Source organism: Dermacentor albipictus, chromosome 5, assembly GCF_038994185.2.
Source record: "Dermacentor albipictus isolate Rhodes 1998 colony chromosome 5, USDA_Dalb.pri_finalv2, whole genome shotgun sequence".
Classification (NCBI taxonomy): Eukaryota; Metazoa; Arthropoda; class Arachnida; order Ixodida; family Ixodidae; genus Dermacentor; species Dermacentor albipictus.
In genome coordinates this window covers 3,679,634-3,698,040 of record NC_091825.1, presented here as the reverse complement: position 1 = coordinate 3,698,040, position 18,407 = coordinate 3,679,634, and positions in this window count along the sequence as shown.

Sequence of the window (18,407 nt, the reverse complement as noted above, 5' to 3'; positions counted from 1 at the left end):
GTGTCCCATTCTTGAAATTTGTGGTTGCATGTGTTTGCGCTGTAACAATTTTTATGTCGAGTATGCACCAACTCACCCAGAAAGAAGTCTTAACAATGTCCTCATGTTATCTACTGGACGTCCCGGCCGGGACTTGGACGTTCGGATCTAATCGGGATGTCCAGAGGATATTCGTGGTCCAATGGGTTGTTAGCATGTCGGCGAGGGTCCTGTTCAGGCGCTCCGTGAGACCATTCGTCTGCGGGTGGTAGGCAGTTGTCCTCCTGTGGCTTGTCTGGCTGTATTGCAGAATGGCTTGGCTGAGCTCTGCTGTAAATGCCGTTCCTCTGTCGGTGACGAGGACTTCTGGAGCACCATGTCGCAGGAGAATGTTCTCGACGAAAAATTTCGCCACTTCGGCTGCGCTGCCTTTCGGTAGAGCTTTAGTTTCAGCGAAGCTGGTGAGATATTCCGTCGCCACGACGATCCACTTATTTGCGGAAGTTGATGTCGGAAACGGTCCCAGCAAGTCCATCCCGATCTGCTGAAAAGGTCAGTAAGAAGGCTTGATCGGCTGTAGTAATCCCGCTGGCCTTGTCCGTGGTGTCTTGCGTCGCTGGCAGTCTCGGCATGTCTTGACGTAACGGGTGACGTCGGCTGTTAGGAGCGGCCAGTAATACCTTTCTTGTATTCTCGCGAGCGTCCGGGAGAAATCGAGGTGCCCGGCGGTCGGATCGTCATGTAGGGCGCGTAGTACTTCTGGACACAGCTCCGACGGAACAACGAGAAGGTGGTTGGCGTGTACTGGTGAGAAGTTCTTCTTCACGAGCAGGTTGTTTTGTAGGGTGAACGAAGACAACCCCCGCTTAAACGCCCTAGGGACAACGTCGATGTTCCCTTCCAAGTACTCGACGAGGCCTTATAGCTACGGGTTAGCTCGTTGCAGTTCAGAGAAGTCTTCCGCGCTTATGATTCCAAGGAAGGCGTCCTGATTCTCGTGATCTTGCGGCGGCGGTTCAGTAAGGGCGAGTGATCAGAAATCGGCATCAGAGTGTTTTCATCCGGACTTGTAGGTTACAGTGATGTCGTATTCTTGTAGTCTGAGGCTCCACCGCGCCAGCCGTCCTGAAGGGTCCTTTAAGTCACCTCGCCAACACAAAGCGTGATGGTCGCTGATGACTTTGAATGGCCTGCCATATAGGTAAGGGCGGAATTTTGCTGTAGCCCAAATGGTGGAGAGGCATTCCTTTTCAGTCGTAGAATAATTGCCTTCCGCTTTTGACAGCGACCGGCTAGCATATGATATCACCCGTTCAAGTCCGCTTTTCCTCTGGACTAGGACGGCACGGAGGCCTAGGCTACTGGCGTCAGTGTGGATTTCACTATCGGCGTCCTCGTCGAAGTGTGCAAGTACCGGCGGCGACTGCATGCGTCGTTTGAGTTTTTGAAATGCATCGGCCTGCGGCGTTTCCCACTTGAACTCGACATCACATTTGGTTAGATGTGTTAACGGCTCCGCTATGCGTGAAAAGTCCTTGAAAAAGCGCCTGTAGCAGGCACACATGCCAATGAATCTACGCACTGCCTTCTTGTCGATGGGCTGCGGGAACTTTGCGATGGCTGCTGTCTTCTGCAGGTCGGGGCGGACTCCAGATTTGTTGATGACATGGCCTAGAAACAGAAGCTCCTCGTAAGCGAAGCGGCACTTTTCCGGCTTCAGAGTAAGCCCTGATGACCTGATGGCCTCTGTTACTGTTACAAGCCGCTTAAGGTGATCGTCGAAATTTCCGGTGAAAACGACGATGTCATCCAAGTATACGAGACACTTCTGCCACTTCAATCCTTCTAAAATTGTGTCCATCACGCGCTGGAACATTGCAGGCGCCGAGCCCAGTCCCAATGGCATAACCTTGAACTCGTAGAGGCTGTCTGGGGAGATGAAGGCCGTCTTTTCGCGATCTCTTTCGTAGACTTCTATTTGCCAATAGCCAGGCTTGAGGTCCATCGATGAGAAGTATTTAGCGTTGCAGACCCGATCCAAGGCGTCGTCTATTCGTGGGAGGGGATATACGCCCTTCTTCGTGATCTTGTTCAGAGGACGATAATCGACGCGGAAACGTAGGGTTCCGTCCTTTTTCTTCACCAAGACTACAGGAGATGCCCACGGGCTTTTTGACGGCTGGATGATGTCGTCGCGCAGCATTTCGTCGACTTGGTGCCTTATAGCCTCACGTTCTCGCGTAGAAACTCTATAAGGGCTCTGGAGGAGTGGTCGAGCACACTCCTCGGTTATTATGCGATGCTTTGCGACTGGCGTTTGTCGAATCCTTGATGACGTCGAAAAGCATTCTTTGTATCGTCGAAGTAAACTTCTGAGCTGTTGTTGCTTAATCATGGGGAGACTTGGATTTATTTCGAAGTCCGGTTCGGGAACTACGGTCATCGGGGTAGATGCGGCAGAATCCGAGAGGACAAACGTATTGCTGGTTTCCAGAATTTCATCGATGTATGCGATCGTCGTGCCCTTGTTGATGTGCTTGAACTCCTGGCTGAAGTTTGTAGGAACACTTTCGTGTTTCCACCGTGCAGTCGAGCGCTTCATCTTGCGACGCAAATTTCGCGATCGAACAGCAGACGTTGGTCGTCTTCGATGACGCCTTCTACGTCAGCAGGTGTTGCGGTGCCGACCGAAATAACAATGCTGGAGCGAGGCGGAGTGCTCACTTGATCTTCGAGCACACTCGAGGCGGGGTGACTACGAGGGCTCTCCGGCGGTATCGCTTGATCTTCTGACAGCGTTATTGACTTCGACTTCAGGTCGATGATTGCGCCGTGTTGGTTCAGGAAGTCCATGCCGAGAATGACGTCTCGTGAACATTGTTGGAGGATAACGAAGGTGGCAGCGTAAGCTCGGTCGTGAATGGTAATTCTTGCCGTGCAAATTCCTGTCGGCGTTATGAGGTGTACACCAGCGGTACGAATTTGAGGGTCTTCCCATGTAATCTTAACTTTCTTCAACTGGGCGGCGATGTGTCCACTCATGACAGAGTAATCAGCCCCTGTGTCCACTAAAGAGGTAACTGCGTGGCCGTCGAGAAGCACATCGAGGTCGCTGGTTCTTTGTCTGGCGTTGCAGTTAGGTCTTGGCGTCGCATCACGGTTGCGTCGTGTAGAACTGAAGTTGGAACCTCGCGTCGTCAAGTCGTTTTTCGTCGGTGTAGTCTTGGCTTCCTGACTTCGTCGGGACGGCGGCGTGTGGTTATGTCGTCGAGATGGTCTCTTCGTCGTCTTCGTCGGCAGCGGAGGATCTTCGTCAGTTCGACGAACAGCAACCGCACCTCCATCGGTTGCTGCTTTTAGTTTTCCGGATATAGGCTCGCAGAGCGGCCCCGTGCCGGGCCGGTATATGGTCGGCACTGCGGCGACAGGTAGCGGTCAGGTGGCGGCGAACGGGACGGTCTTCGAGGGCTCCATTGAGTGGCGGCGAGGTAGTCGGCGATATCGCGAGGTCGTTCGCCGATCTGTGGTCGCGGCGAGTTAACGGCGAACCCTCGGAGACCCATCTCCCGGTATGGGCATCGGCGGCAGATGTGCCCGGCTTCTCCGTAGTGATAGCAAAGCGGACGGTGCTCGGGGGTGCGCCAATTGTCAGTCTTTCTTGGAACGCCGCGTGAGGTGACGGCTTAGCGTGCTGCCGGCGGGGCTGGTGGTTGGCGAGGGAACTGTGTCGTCACTGGGCCCTGCCGTGGGCGCGGAGGGGGAACGTGACGGCGGGATACAGCGGTGTATGTCATCGCTTGCGGCTGAGGCTGCGGCGATTCAGGGCCTACTCCGAGTTTCTGTTGGAGCTCCTCACGTACGGCGTCGGCAATCGAAGCCACTTGAGGCTTTGATGAAGGCAACATCTTCTGTAGTTCTTTCCGCACGGCCGCTCGGATAGACTCGCGCAGGTCGTCGGTGGCCAGTGACTCAACTCCGGCGTAGTTTGTTGAGTTCGTGCGGCGCTTGAATTGCCTGTTCCGCATTTCCAGTGTGTTCTCGATGCTAGTGGCCTCGCGAAGAAACTCGTCGATGATGGTCTTCGGTGGGTTTCGTACCACTCCGGCGAAAAGTTCCTCCTTTACACCACGCATCAGTAGGCGGACTTTCATTTCCTCGGACATTTCCGGGTCGGCGTGGCGGAATATGCGGCTCATTATTCTGTAAAGATGGCGGTGGTTTCATTAGGCAGCTGCACTCGGGTTTCTAGTACTTCTTGGGCTCGTTTTCGGCGTACGACGCTTGTGAAGGTCTGCAGGAAGCCACTTCGGAACAGGTCCCACGTCGTTAAGCTGGTTTCTCGGTTCTCGAACGACCTCTTGGGAGCGTCTTCCAATGCGAAGAAGACATGTCGCAGTTTGTCGTCACTGTTCCAGCTGTTAAAGGCAGCGACACTCTCATGCGTCTCGAGCCACGTTTCCGGGTCTTCGAATGTTGAACCGCGGAACGTCGGAGGGTCCCTGGGCTGCTGCAGCACGATGGTGGACGCTGGGGCTGCCATTGGGATTGCCTTGGCCACAATCTTCTTGGTCTTCTCAGGCAGAAGTCCGTGCTCCGGGGGCAGCTGTTGAAGACGGCTGCCCCCGAAGGGCCTACTCCGAGCACGATGGGGTCCGGGACGACATTGGTGTTCTCTTTGTGGTCCGGGCTTGGATCAAGGCTTGTTGGGGGCGTCCGGTACATGAACGAAAAGCACCTCCAGCAGATGTCACGTGGTGGTGACGTTGAAGAACACAGTAGGAATACTGTGAAAGACAAAACTAACTTTTATTGGGCGAACCTGTGCCCACAAAAACAGGCCACACTTATAGCACAACGATAGCGGCGAACACGGTCGGCGATCGTCGAAAATCTGCTCAGCGGGTCAAGCGCGTCGACTTTTATACAGCTGTCGTCGAATGTTCCAGAGTAATCGCCGGGACCCACATGCCTTCCATAAAGTTCTACGCCATTCGCGTCACGCATACATGCAATCAGATTACAAAAGGTTCGGCGACAACAGACAGTGGATTGAAGCATCGATAATATTCAAGAAACTTCCGATACATGCAGATGCGGAAGACGACGAAGTGTCTTCTTGGCGGAACACTTGTTCCTGTGTTCTCTGAATTTTCGGTGGAATCTTCGCCTTTTGTCGTGCCTCGCCTCCGCGTCTTGCGGCCATGGACACGGAGCATGCCAGAGGCCCGCCTGGCCAGGAGTCATCACGGCCGTCAACCGCAAGGAAGCGAGTTGGCTCCCCCAGTGACACCGAAAACACCGAGCTGTACTCTATGTCGGAAGACGACTCATCCGACAACGGCTTCATACCCGTCCGGAGTAAGAGGGCGAGGAGAAATATCGTCAACACAGCGCCGTCAACTCCTGCGAGCACAACGACCATGAAGTCAAGGCTTTCGCGCTGGCCACACGTCATTATCTTTATGCCGGAAGAAGTGTCAAGCAACCTACGATTGCTGAACAGGCAAGCATTATTCATTTTTCTGGAATGCGTGGTGCCGAATCAAATTAAAGACATAAGAATAAATCCACGGAAAAATATACTCGCCATAGACGTGTACAATGCGAGAGCGCTTGGAAAACTTCAACGGATCACGGAGCTAGGCGGAATCAAAAGTCGCCCCTTAATCCCGATCGACGACACATCCATAGCCGGTATAATTTACGACATTGACATTGCCATTCCCAATGACTTACCTAGCCTCATCAAGCCGGCATACGAGGGCGCGATCATTACGCAAGTGCGCCGCCTCGGGAATACATCATCATCATCATCATCAGCCTGGTTACGCCCACTGCAGGGCAAAGGCCTCTCCCATACTTCTCCAACAACCCCGGTCATGTACTAATAGTGGCCATGCCGTCCCTGCAAACTTCTTTATCTCATCCGCCCACCTAACTTTCTGCCGCCCCCTGCTACGCTTCCCTTCCCTTGGGATCCAGTCCGTAACCCTTAATGACCATCGGTTATCCTCCCTCCTCATTACATGTCCTGCCCATGCCCATTTCTTTTTCTTGATTTCAACTAAGATGTCATTAACTCGCGTTTGTTCCCTCACCCAATCTGCTCTTTTCTTATCCCTTAACGTTACACCTATCATTCTTCTTTCCATAGCTCGTTGCGTCGTCCTCAATTTGAGTAGAACCCTTTTCGTAAGCCTCCAGGTTTCTGCCCCGTAGGTGAGTACTGGTAAGACACAGCTATTATACACTTTCCTCTTGAGGGATAATGGCAACCTGCTGTTCACGATCTGAGAATGCCTGCCAAACGCACCCCAGCCCATTCTTATTCTTCTGATTATTTCTGGCTCATGATCCGGATCTGCCGTCACTACCTGCCCTAAGTAGATGTATTCCCTTACTACTTCCAGTGCCTCGCTGCCTATTGTAAATTGCTGTTCTCTTCCGAGACTGTTAAACATTACTTTAGTTTTCTGCAGATTAATTTTTAAACCCACTCTTCTGCTTTGCCTCTCCAGGTCAGTGCGCATGCATTGCAATTGGTCCCCTGAGTTACTAAGCAAGGCAATATCATCAGCGAATCGCAAGTTACTAAGGTATTCTCCATTAACTTTTATCCCCAATTCTTCCCAATCCAGGTCTCTGAATACCTCCTGTAAACACGCGGTGAATAGCATTGGAGAGATCGTATCTCCCTGTCTGACGCCTTTCTTTATTGGGATTTTGTTGCTTTCTTTATGGAGGACTATGGTGGCTGTGGAGCCGCTATAGATATCTTTCAGTATTTTTACATACGGCTCGTCTACACCCTGATTCCGTAATGCCTCCATGACTGCTGAGGTTTCGACAGAATCAAACGCTTTCTCGTAATCAATGAAAGCTATATATAAGGGTTGGTTATATTCCGCACATTTCTCTATCACCTGATTGATAGTGTGAATATGATCTATTGTTGAGTAGCCTTTACGGAATCCTGCCTGGTCCTTTGCTTGAGAGAAGTCTAAGGTGTTCCTGATTCTATTTGCGATTACCTTAGTGAATAGTTTGTAGGCAACGGACAGTAAGCTGATCGGTCTGTAATTTTTCAAGTCTTTGGCGTCCCCTTTCTTATGGATTAGGATAATGTTAGCGTTCTTCCAAGATTCCGGTACGCTCGAGGTCATGAGGCATTGCGTATACATGGTGGCTAGTTTCTCTAGAACAATCTGCCCACCATCCTTCAACAAATCTGCTGTTACCTGATCCTCCCCAGCTGCCTTCCCCCTTTGCATATCTCCTAAGGCTTTCTTTACTTCTTCCGGCGTTACCTTTGGGATTTCGAATTCCTCTAGACTATTTTCTCTTCCATTATCGTCGTGGGTGCCACTGGTACTGTATAAATCTCTATAGAACTCCTCAGCCACTTGAACTATCTCATCCATATTAGTTATGATATTGCCGGCTTTGTCTCTTAACGCATACGTCTGATTCTTGCCAATTCCTAGTTTCTTCTTCACTGTTTTTAGGCTTCCTCCTTTCCTAAGAGCATGTTCAATTCTATCCATATTATACTTCCTGATGTCAGCTGTCTTACGCTTGTTGATTAACTTCGAAAGTTCTGCCAGTTCTATTCTAGCTGTAGGGTTAGAGGCTTTCATACATTGGCGTTTCTTGATCAGATCTTTCGTCTCCTGTGATAGTTTACTGTTATCCTGCCTAATGGAGTTGCCACCGACTTCCATTGCACACTCCTTAATGATGCCCACAAGATTGTCGTTCATTGCTTCAACACTAACTTCCTCTTCCTGAGTTAAAGCCGAGTACCTGTTCTGTAGCTTGATCTGGAATTCCTCTATTTTCCCTCTTACCGCTAACTCATTGATCGGCTTCTTATGTACCAGTTTCTTCCGTTCCCTTCTCAGGTCTAGGCTAATTCGAGTTCTTACCATCCTGTGGTCACTGCAGCGCACCTTGCCGAGCACGTCCACATCTTGTATGATGCCAGGGTTAGCGCAGAGTATGAAGTCTATTTCATTTGTAGTCTCGCCGTTCGGGCTCCTCCACGTCCACTTTCGGCTATCCCGCTTGCGTAAGAAGGTATTCATTATCCTCATATTATTCTGTTCCGCAAACTCTACTAGTAACTCTCCCCTGTTATTTCCAGTGCCTATGCCATATTCCCCCACTGCTTTGTCTCCAGCCTGCTTCTTGCCTACCTTGGCATTGAAGTCGCCCATTAGAATAGTGTATTTGGTTTTCACTCTACCCATCGCCGATTCCACGTCTTCATAGAAGCTTTCGACTTCCTGGTCATCATGGCTGGATGTAGGGGCGTATACCTGTACAATCTTCATTTTGTTCCTCTTATTAAGTTTCACAACAAGGACTGCCACCCTCTCGTTAATGCTATAGAATTCCTGTATGTTACCAGCTATATTCTTATTAATCAGGAATCCGACTCCTAGTTCTCTTCTCTCCGCTAAGCCCCTGTAGCACAGGACGTGCCCGCTTTTTAGCACTGTATATGCTTCTTTTCGCCTCCTAACTTCACTGAGCCCTATTATATCCCATTTACTGCCCTCTAATTCCTCCAATAGCACTGCTAGACTCGCTTCACTAGATAACGTTCTAGCGTTAAACGTTGCCAGGTTCATATTCCAATGGCGGCCTGTCCGGAGCCAGTGATTCTTAGCACCCTCTGCTGCGTCGCAGGTCTGACCGCCGCCGTGGTCAGTTGCTGCGCAGCTGCTGGGGACTGAGGGCCGGGGTTTGATTGTTGTGTTCATATAGGAGGTTGTGGGCCAAGTACTGCACCAGGGTGGCCAATCCTGCTCTGGTGAGGGAGTGCGTTACCGGTTCTGGTCACCGGGATCAGGCCACATTCCAGGCCTGTTTGTGCAATTTTATCAACACGCGGATTTTTTTTATTCCGGTGGAAAATTGCCGGCACCGGGATTCGAACCACGGACCTCTTGCACGCGAGGCGGGTGTTCTACCTCTACGCCACCGCTGCATTTACGCACTGCGTAAAAGTAATATTCAAGGAAGATTGTATTCCATCCTACGTTAAAGTCGGACATTTCCGACATCCGGTTCGACCATTCATCCAGAAGCCGCTTCAATGCCATCAATGTTTCAGGCTAGGACACGTCAAGGGCGTGTGTCCCAAGTCGATACTGTGTCCCCGTTGCGCTGAACCTCACGCAGAACAGACCTGCGGTGCCACGGTCCTGAAGTGCGCCAACTGTAGCGGCGCTCACGCGGCCTCGTCGAAACACTGTCCCCGCATCCAGAGGGAGCGCGCAGTTCTCAAGAAAATGGCCAGAAACAATTCGGCCCGCAGGGAGGCTGCCGAAGTAGTCCGGCGTCGGCACCATCGTACGTCTTCGAAGAAGGCGTATGCGCGAAGTGACAGTACCCACTCCACTGCGGTTCCAGTTAGTCGCGCCGCGAAAAAGCCCACCACTTCCACGAAGGAAGCAGAAAAGACTTTTTCTTTAGAGGAATAGCCTACGCTACCGAGCCGCTCCCGTGCTAAGGAACCTCAGAAGGTCGGTGCCCCACGGGATTCTTCTCCGGCCATGGATGATTCACCTAAAACAGACCGTCAAGTTATCTCGGTGCTACGTTCTCTCATGGAGGCCATTCGAGCACTTTCAGTGGACATGGGAACACCATTAAGCAAAAAAGAAGTGAGGCGTGCAGACAGGACACAAGAGTAGAGAAGTGGACAACACGAACGGCGTTCGAGTTGTCCACTTCTCTACTCTTGTGTCTTGTCTGCACGCCTCACTTCTTTTTTGCATAATGAATCCTTATCAACTAGCTCAGCTTTCTGTCGTTCTAAATAGGGATACCATCTGCTCGAAGCGCACTTAAAGTGCTGGCCGCCTTAAGCCCAGTGCTTGCATCCCTCAACTAGAAAGATGGCTACCCATACCTCTTCTTTCCGGAAAGAAGTCAAAGCAGCGTCCGTCATCCAGTGGAACGCCAGAGGACTAAAATCATGAATTTCAGATTTTCGTCAGTTTGTGTACACCAATGTGTTTCCACTCATCGTCATTTGTGAGCCCAACTTGTCGAAACCAATAAGAGTGTCAGTACGAATTTATCATGTCATCAACAAATGGTGCATGCAGCAAAATCGTCGTTTTTGTTCGTCGTGAGCTCACCTATGTTTTACAACCAATTGCGCCCCACGATGACAAGCAATATATATGCATCACAGTTAAAAGGAACAAACTCTTGGTTACTCTCATAGGCATGTATATATCGCCTTCCAGCAATTTCGATACCAAAAGATTTGCGGATATCTTGAGTGTTTGTCCCGCCCCATGGGTCATCATAGGAGATTTCAATGCACACCATCCAGCATGGGGAAGTACAAGGACAAATACAAGAGGATGAAGATTAGCAAGCATCGCCTACAACTATGGCCTTACTCTCTTGAATGATGGTAGCCCCACCTTTCTTCGACGCGTGACATACGGCAGCTGCCTCGAGCTTGTTTTCGTCTCCAACTCTCTCGCCAGATGTGTGAAGTGGTTTCCAGACATTGAGACACACGGAAGTGATCACATTCCCACCTCTGTGAACATCAAAGGCTTGTCGTCTAGATCAGGCCCACGGAATACCATTCGGACGATTCAATGGGCCAACTTCTCTGAGGTGGAAGCTGCTTGCCGCGTGGGCCTACCCTCTGGGTTAGAGCAAACGATTAAAATTACGATGCAGAATGCCACTCGCATGATGACGATCTCTTCCACGCGAAATTACTTCGACATAGAATTAGAGCGACTTCGAGCACTTCGTCGCCGGGCGGAACGTCGATATAGACGTACAAAATCAATCCATGACCTTAGGGCAGCCAGGAGGATGCAAAAGAAGATTCAGCGTCATATGGATAGATTAGCGTCGGAACGTTGGGCAACGTTTTGCCAGACACTCGACCCCGCAAGCCACTGTCTCACATTAGAAAAATGGTGCAAGGCCTGCGTTGCCTTCCGGAACGGCGTTTTCCATTCAAGGCGCTGGCACTTTTCCAAGGGCGCAAGACATCGATGTCGCAGAAGACTTTTGTGCGCGGATCGCAGACCAAGAGACTTGTCCAGATCCTCCAGCCCAAGCTGACGTCCCCCATTCCCGTGATTGCCGCATGGACCTTCCTTTTACAATGGAGGGGCTCGAAGCGGCACTAGCTCTCTGCAGGCGCTCATCTCCGGGTCCAGATGGCATATCATACCGGGCCTTGTGCTATCTCGGAGAATCCGCACGGATAGAATTGTTGAGCCTTTACAACTCCTCATGGCAGGAGGGAAATGTTCCTGACGAATGGAAAGTAAGCCGCCTGGTGCCACTCTTAAAGCAGGGCAAATCCCCACTAGAGCTAACCTTTTACCGCCCAATAGCGCTGGCCAGCTGTGTAGGAAATATAATGGAACGGATGATCCTTGGCCGCCTGGAATGGTACCTTGAATACTGCGATATTGTAACGGATACGAAAGGCGCGGACAAGAAGAGAGAAGATGAAGAGGACGAGGAGTTTGGGAGGCCGAGCTGCGCTGCGATCACGCTACGATCATCGTCCATCGCCTGTAAATAAAACCATTTCCTCGCAATTCCTCGTAACAGTTGTGGTGGAAGGTGCTGGGTAATCGACACCCGAAGACGGAGGCTGAACCACAAGTTCTTCGACGGAGCCGTCGCCTTGCTAGACTACCACCGAATCCACCAGAGTTGAATATGTCCCACGACGCAGACGAACAACGGCCCATTCCAACTGCTGCGCCGACAAGTTCTGTTCTCCAACTGAGAGATGCACGTCCCTTCGCCGGAAGATCGGACGAAGACGTCGAGGAATGGCTCATCCATTATCACCGGGTGAGTGCCGCCAGCAAGTGGAACAGTGCTTCTCAGCTTTCGAACGTCGTGTTCTTTCTAACGGATACGGCGTTGTTGTGGTTCGACAATCACGAGGAGACGTTCACAACATGGGGAAGATTTGTTTCGGAAATCAAAGAGCGATTCGGTGACTCCTCGATGAAAAAGAAAAGGGCAGAACAGACGCTACTGCAACGTGCGCAAGTGCCAGGCGAAACCTGCACGACGTACATCGAGGCAGTAATAAAACTGTGTAGGACGGTGGACTGTGGAATGTCCGAGGAAGACAAAGTCGGGCACATCCTAAAAGGAATTGCCGATCATGTATACAATTTCCTCATTGCGAAAGACAACCTGGCTTCCGTCGCTGACGTCATTCGGCACTGTCGCACTTTCGAAGAACTAAAGACGAGGCGCATCACGCCGAAGTTTGGCAGGCTAGCCAATGTGACAACAGTTGCAAGCGCGGACAGCAACCAGCCTCTCGATCTTGCATCAACGATCCGGCAAATAGTTCGGGAAGAGCTCAGCCTGCACGCGAAAGTGACACATCCAGGCACTCATAGCGTCCGCCTACCACCAGATTTTGAGCCAAACGTGGCATCCTTCTCTCCGTATCCTGCGTCAAGGGGCACTGAGGATTATGAACTCGCGCCTCGACAGCCACCACGTCTCTACGACAGAGGCTCTGCTTATGACGCTCGGCCACAACGAGAGCAGCCGCGTTTTTACCCCCGAGGCCCTCCGACTTCTGACAGGCCGCGACAAGAACAGCATCGACCCTACTACCACGACGTGACTTATGAAAGATACAATGGATTTCAGCAAGCAGCAGGGACACGATATCCACATGACAAGGAACTTTCTCGCCGCCCGCAGCCGCCTACCATTCGTTTCGAGGAAGACGCTGTGAACCGCGACCCTCCCGTGTGCTACAACTGCGGTTCCACAGGCCATATAGCTCGGTATTGTCGCCAAGGCCGTCAATCACGTAGGACACCACCGATGTTCTCGTCACCCAGATCCCGCAGTTCATATGACTTGCGGACGACCGATTTCCTTACAATGGACCACTTCTCACACGAGCCCAGACGCAGCGATTCGCCAGCATCTGAGCGCAGTTTGACGCCACCAAATAACCAGCCCCGCCGCTCTCCGTCTCCTCGGCGCCGTTCTTCCTCACCGCCGCAGGGAAACTGGCATCCGCGGCCAATGGAGGTGTGGTCGCCGGACGGTCTTTGCCAGAAATGCCTCTGCCTGTTGTGATGCTCAAAAACAAAGTGAATGTCTCGATTGTAGGAATACCGACCATGGCGTTATTTGATACTGGGGCGACTGTGTCTGTGATGAGTCTCGCTTTCAAAAACCGTCTAGGCCACAAAGTTATGTTTTCTTGGAACGACGGTATTACCTTTCGTGGAGTAGGCGGCGAGTGGCTTCATCCCCTTGGTGTTTGTGCTGCGAGTGTTTTGTTGGCTGGGAAAGTGTTTGTGTCAGAATTCCTTGTTCTTTCTCGTTGTTCGCACGATGTTATCCTTGGGATAGATTTTCTTGAACAGTGCGGCGCTTCCGTGGACTCTGGTTGTGGCGAAATCTCATTGAACAAGTTATTTATATCAGCACATTCCGAACAAAGGTCGGGTGGTGAAGACAGGGACACAGACACACTCAGTGTTCTTGATGAAGTGATTGCAACATCGTGGTGCCTGACGCCCGTTCGTGTTTCTGCAACTACTGTTAATGCTGATTGTGTTGACCTTGTAGTTAGGCCTTTCCGCATAAACTGTGCTAAAAAGATATACTTGTGCCCTGCTCTGTCCTGTGCATGACGAAAGGAGTCACCACATTGTGGGCGCTGAACTGTTCCGCCACGTCGGTTGTCCTTCCTCGCGGTATGAAAATCGCTCTCTTCGAGAAAGCCGCGTGTAGCTCAATAGCGGCACTAACTACGGACTTCTCTACAGCTTGCTCTCCTTGCGATAATCGACATTCTGAAGAGCTAATGCTCGGCATGATCAGCAAGGCTCTCGGTACATCGGAACGGCAAGCACTGGTACAGGTCCTCGCCAGGCATGAAGCAGCATTCGATTTCACGCATGGAGATGCACCCCTTCATTTACCGTCGTCCCGCGCTCGTCACAGAATAGATACCGGCTCAGCACACCCCATCCGCCGGAAGCCCTACCGAGTGTCATCATCCGAACGCAAAGTTATTTCAGAACAAGTCAAGGAGATGATGAACAAAGGTGTCGTTCAAGAGTCGTGTAGTCCGTGGGCAGCCCCAGTAATCCTGGTCCGAAAAAAAGATGGCTCCTGGAGATTCTGCGTGGACACAGACATCTAAACGCAGTGACGAAGAAGGATGTATATCCACTACCCCGAATTGATGACGTCATTGATTGCTTACACTCTGCTTCTTACTTCTCAACCCTTGATTTGCGATCGGGGTATTGGCAAATACCTACGGACCCTGCCGACAAGGAAAAGACCGCTTTCGTGACTCCAGATGGCCTATTCGAATTTAATGTTATGCCTTTTGGCCTTTGCAATGCACCCGCCACCTTTGAAAGATTCATGGACACAGTACTACGTGGTCTAAAGATGGACATATGCATGTGTTACCTCGATGATGCTGTAATCTTTGGCCGCACGTTTGAAGAACATAACGAACGCCTCAGCCTCGTTCTCGACTGCATTGAGAAAGCTGGACTGGTTCTAAACTCAAAAAAGTGTCGGTTCGGCGAACGTCAAACACTGGTCCTGGGACACTTAGTCGACAAGGATGGCGTCAGACCCGATCCTCGTAAGATTGAAGCGGTGAGCTCCTTCATGCCACCGCAGTCAGCACGAGAACTCCGCTCATTCATTGGCCTATGTTCGTATTTTCGTCGCTTTGTTCCCCGGTTTGCCGACATCGTTCACCCGTTGACAAGTATTTTGCGACAAAATGCATCCTTCAATTGGACACCAGAGTGTGACGCATCATTCTCTCAACTGAAGTTTGTACTAACGTCAGCACCCCTCTTGCGTCACTTCAATCCATCTTGCCCGACTGAAGTTCACACTGATGCTAGTGGAATCGGGATAGGAGCGGTGCTTGTACAACGTCACAGTGGCGCAGAACATGTTGTCGCATATGCCAGCCGTTGCCTGAGCAAATCTGAACGCAATTATACGGTTACGGAACAGGAATGCCTGGCAGCGGTTTTCGCCATACAAAAGTTTCGGTGTTATCTTTACGGTAGACCATTCAAGATTATCACCGACCACCATTCTTTATGCTGGCTGGTCGGTTTGCGTGATCCCTCTGGTCGTCTCGCACTTTGGGCGCTGCGCCTCCAGGAATACGAATTTGTGGTATCGTACAAGAGTGGCCGTCGTCACGCTGACGCAGACTGCCTCTCTCGGATTCCTCTTGCGACTACCGACTGCGATGCAGAGAATTTTGACGACTGTCTCGCTGCTGTTACTTCTACGTTCCCTGACCAGGCAGACTTTGAGCGAGAACAACGGAATGATGTTACCCTCGATCCGCTTTTTGTCGCCGCCCGTACTTCTAAAGGCAGCGGTCGCTTTACTGTCCGTGATAAATTGCTCTACAAAACTAATTACTCCGGTCATGGAGCGCGTTTTCTGCTTGTTGTCCCCGAGAGTCTCCGCCATGCATGACGATGTGACATCCGGCCATTTCGGCTTCGTACGAACGCTGCATCGCACACAGGAGCGCTTTTACTGGCCCAAGATGTACGAAACAACCAAGCGCTATGTCGCTAGTTGTGAAACGTGCCAACGTCACAATCGACCGACCACCGCAGCCCCGGGTCCCCTTCGGCCATTGACACCGCCCAGTACGCCATTCGAGCAAGTAGGCATTGACCTTTTGGGTCCATTCCCGTTATCTAACAGCAAGAACCGCTGGATAATTGTCTGCGTAGACCATCTAACACGGTATGCAGAAACTGCAGCCATACCGTGTTCACCGCTGCTTGCGTGGCGGTCTTCCTGCTGCGTTCCGTGGTCCTTCGTCATGGCCCGCCACGTGTCATCATCAGCGACCGTGGTCGCCAGTTCACTGCTGATGCCATTGAAGAGTTATTTCGTTTGTGCACTTCACAGTTCCGTCATTCCACGCCGTATCATCCACAGACCAATGGCCTCGTTGAAAGGACGAACAGAACGCTGACCAACATGCTTGCCATGTACGTCTCCTCCAATCATAAGAACTGGGACGACGTGCTGCCCTTCATCACTTACGCATACAACACGGCGAAACACGAAACCACGAACTATAGCCCATTTTATCTTTTGTATGCAAGGTTACCGCGAAGCCCTCTCGACACTTTCTTACCCTTCGTACTGCACAGTGACGATTCTGTATCGAGACTTTGTGTCTCGCCGAAGAAGCCCGTCGAATAGCTCGTCTTCGTACTCTGGCCTCGCAAAGTCGTTCGAAAGAGCGATACGACGACCGTCACGTACAAGTATCGTTGGAGAAAGGTAACTTGGCCCTTCTTTGGACACCGCAACGCAAGCGCGGATTGTGCCAAAAGTTCTTGTCACCATATTCAGGCCCATTTGTAGTCGTGGACCGCCTGAGCGAACTCACTTACGTCATAGCTCGGCTCCTGTGCAATGGCCGGCGATCAAGCAGAACTCAGCTGACTCATATTGCTCGCCTGAAGCCTTTCTACCCTGCTTGTCCATCCTGACTCGCCCCACGGGCTTCGTCTGCTTGCGGGGAAATGTAACGGATACGAAAGGCGCGGACAAGAAGAGAGAAGACGAAGAGGACGAGGAGTTTGGGAGGCCGAGCTGCGCTGCGATCACGCTACGATCATCGTCCATCGCCTGTAAATAAAACCATTTCCTCGCAACTCATCGTAACAATATTTATCCGATTTCCATGGCTGGTTTCCGACGTGACCGCTCTTTCATCGACAATGTAGTTGATCTCGTTTCATATGTCCAGCACGAAAGGTCCCGTAAGCGTTTATCTGCAGCTTTATCCTTAGATGTGAAAGGGGCATACGATAACGTATTACATGAGGCCATTCTCGACGCTTTTGCAACGGTTGGCCTAGGTGGTCGAGTCTTTTGTGGATTACAAGTCAACTATCTGCAAGATCATTCTATGTGTTAACTGACGATGGCCCAACTACGCGACGCTATACCAGCAGGGGCGTTCCTCAAGGTGGTTCTCTCCTCGCTCTTGTTGGACTTGCTGAATACTTGCCAACTACCATCAAAATTTCAATATACGCTGACGACATCTGTGTCTGGACTTCGGCAGTCACACGTCCTCAGATACGAGCGCGACTTCAAAGAGCGGCCACTTTGACAGCGAACCACTTGTGTAAACAGGGTCTCAGCATATCACCAGAAAAATGCGCACTAGTGGCACTTACTAGCAAACCGATGACGCCTTATGTCATCTCAATCAATGGGCGGACCATTTCCTATGTCCGAACCCACAGATTTCTTGGCGTAATTATTGACCGAGACCTCTGTTGGAGCCCGCACGTGGCCTATATGAAACGGCGCCTGGCAGCAACTTCCCAGTTGTTTAAATACTTGATAGGAAAGACGTGGGGGATGCCAGTAAATGCAATGCTTAAACTCTACAGAGCTCTCTTTCTCGGTTTTTTGAGATATAGTCTACCTGTACTGAACAACACCTGCAAGACAAATATTCGTGTTCTGCAGGCAGTACAAGCTCAAGCACTCAGAGTCTGCCTTGGTTTGCCCAGATGCACGTCAACAGAGGCAACTGTTGCGATTGCTCGGGACCATCCAATGCGAACTCACATTACGGTGGAAGCCCTGAGAACGCACATCAGACATTTTGCACGTGCCCCTATCACCACCTTGCAACACTACCTTCAAACAGGCACCAAACATCATTCTCTAAAGCTATCGTCAAGTACAACGACAAACTTCCCTCGGACTTCACCGCTGCATCTAAACCATCGATACCCCCTTGGTGTCTTATCAGCCCCACAATCCATCTCAGTGTACCAGGAATCGGAAAAAAGCCTGAACTGTCGTCACCTGTGCGGAAACAACTGTCTCTGCTTCTTCTGCACGAGAGGTACGTGGACAGTGAACACATTTATACCGATGGTTCCACAAACATCCAGTGTTCATCCGGTGCTATGGTTGTCCCAGCAAGAGCTATTACCATCAGCTTTAGGACTGACCAGCCAACAACATTGACATCTGCTGAACTAGCTGCTCTTCGCGCTGCACTTCGTTTCGTCAATCGGGAGCCACCTCGACAATGGTCAATCTTCAGCGACTCAAAGGCAGCCCTACAATCCGTGCTATCAGCTCTGCGTCGCGGGCCATTCGAACAGCTCGTATTCGATATTAGATGCCTACTCCATATATCACAGGAGAAAGAACACCACGTGACGTTTCAGTGGCTGCCAAGTCACTGCGGCGTCATCGGAAACGAAGACGCCGATAATGCCGCTAGGGCAGCTCTTAAAGACGCACAAGGCCATACCACTTTCACGATCCGACGCAGCTAGCAGACTTCGAGTGCTTGTACAGGAGATCACGCTCTCTCT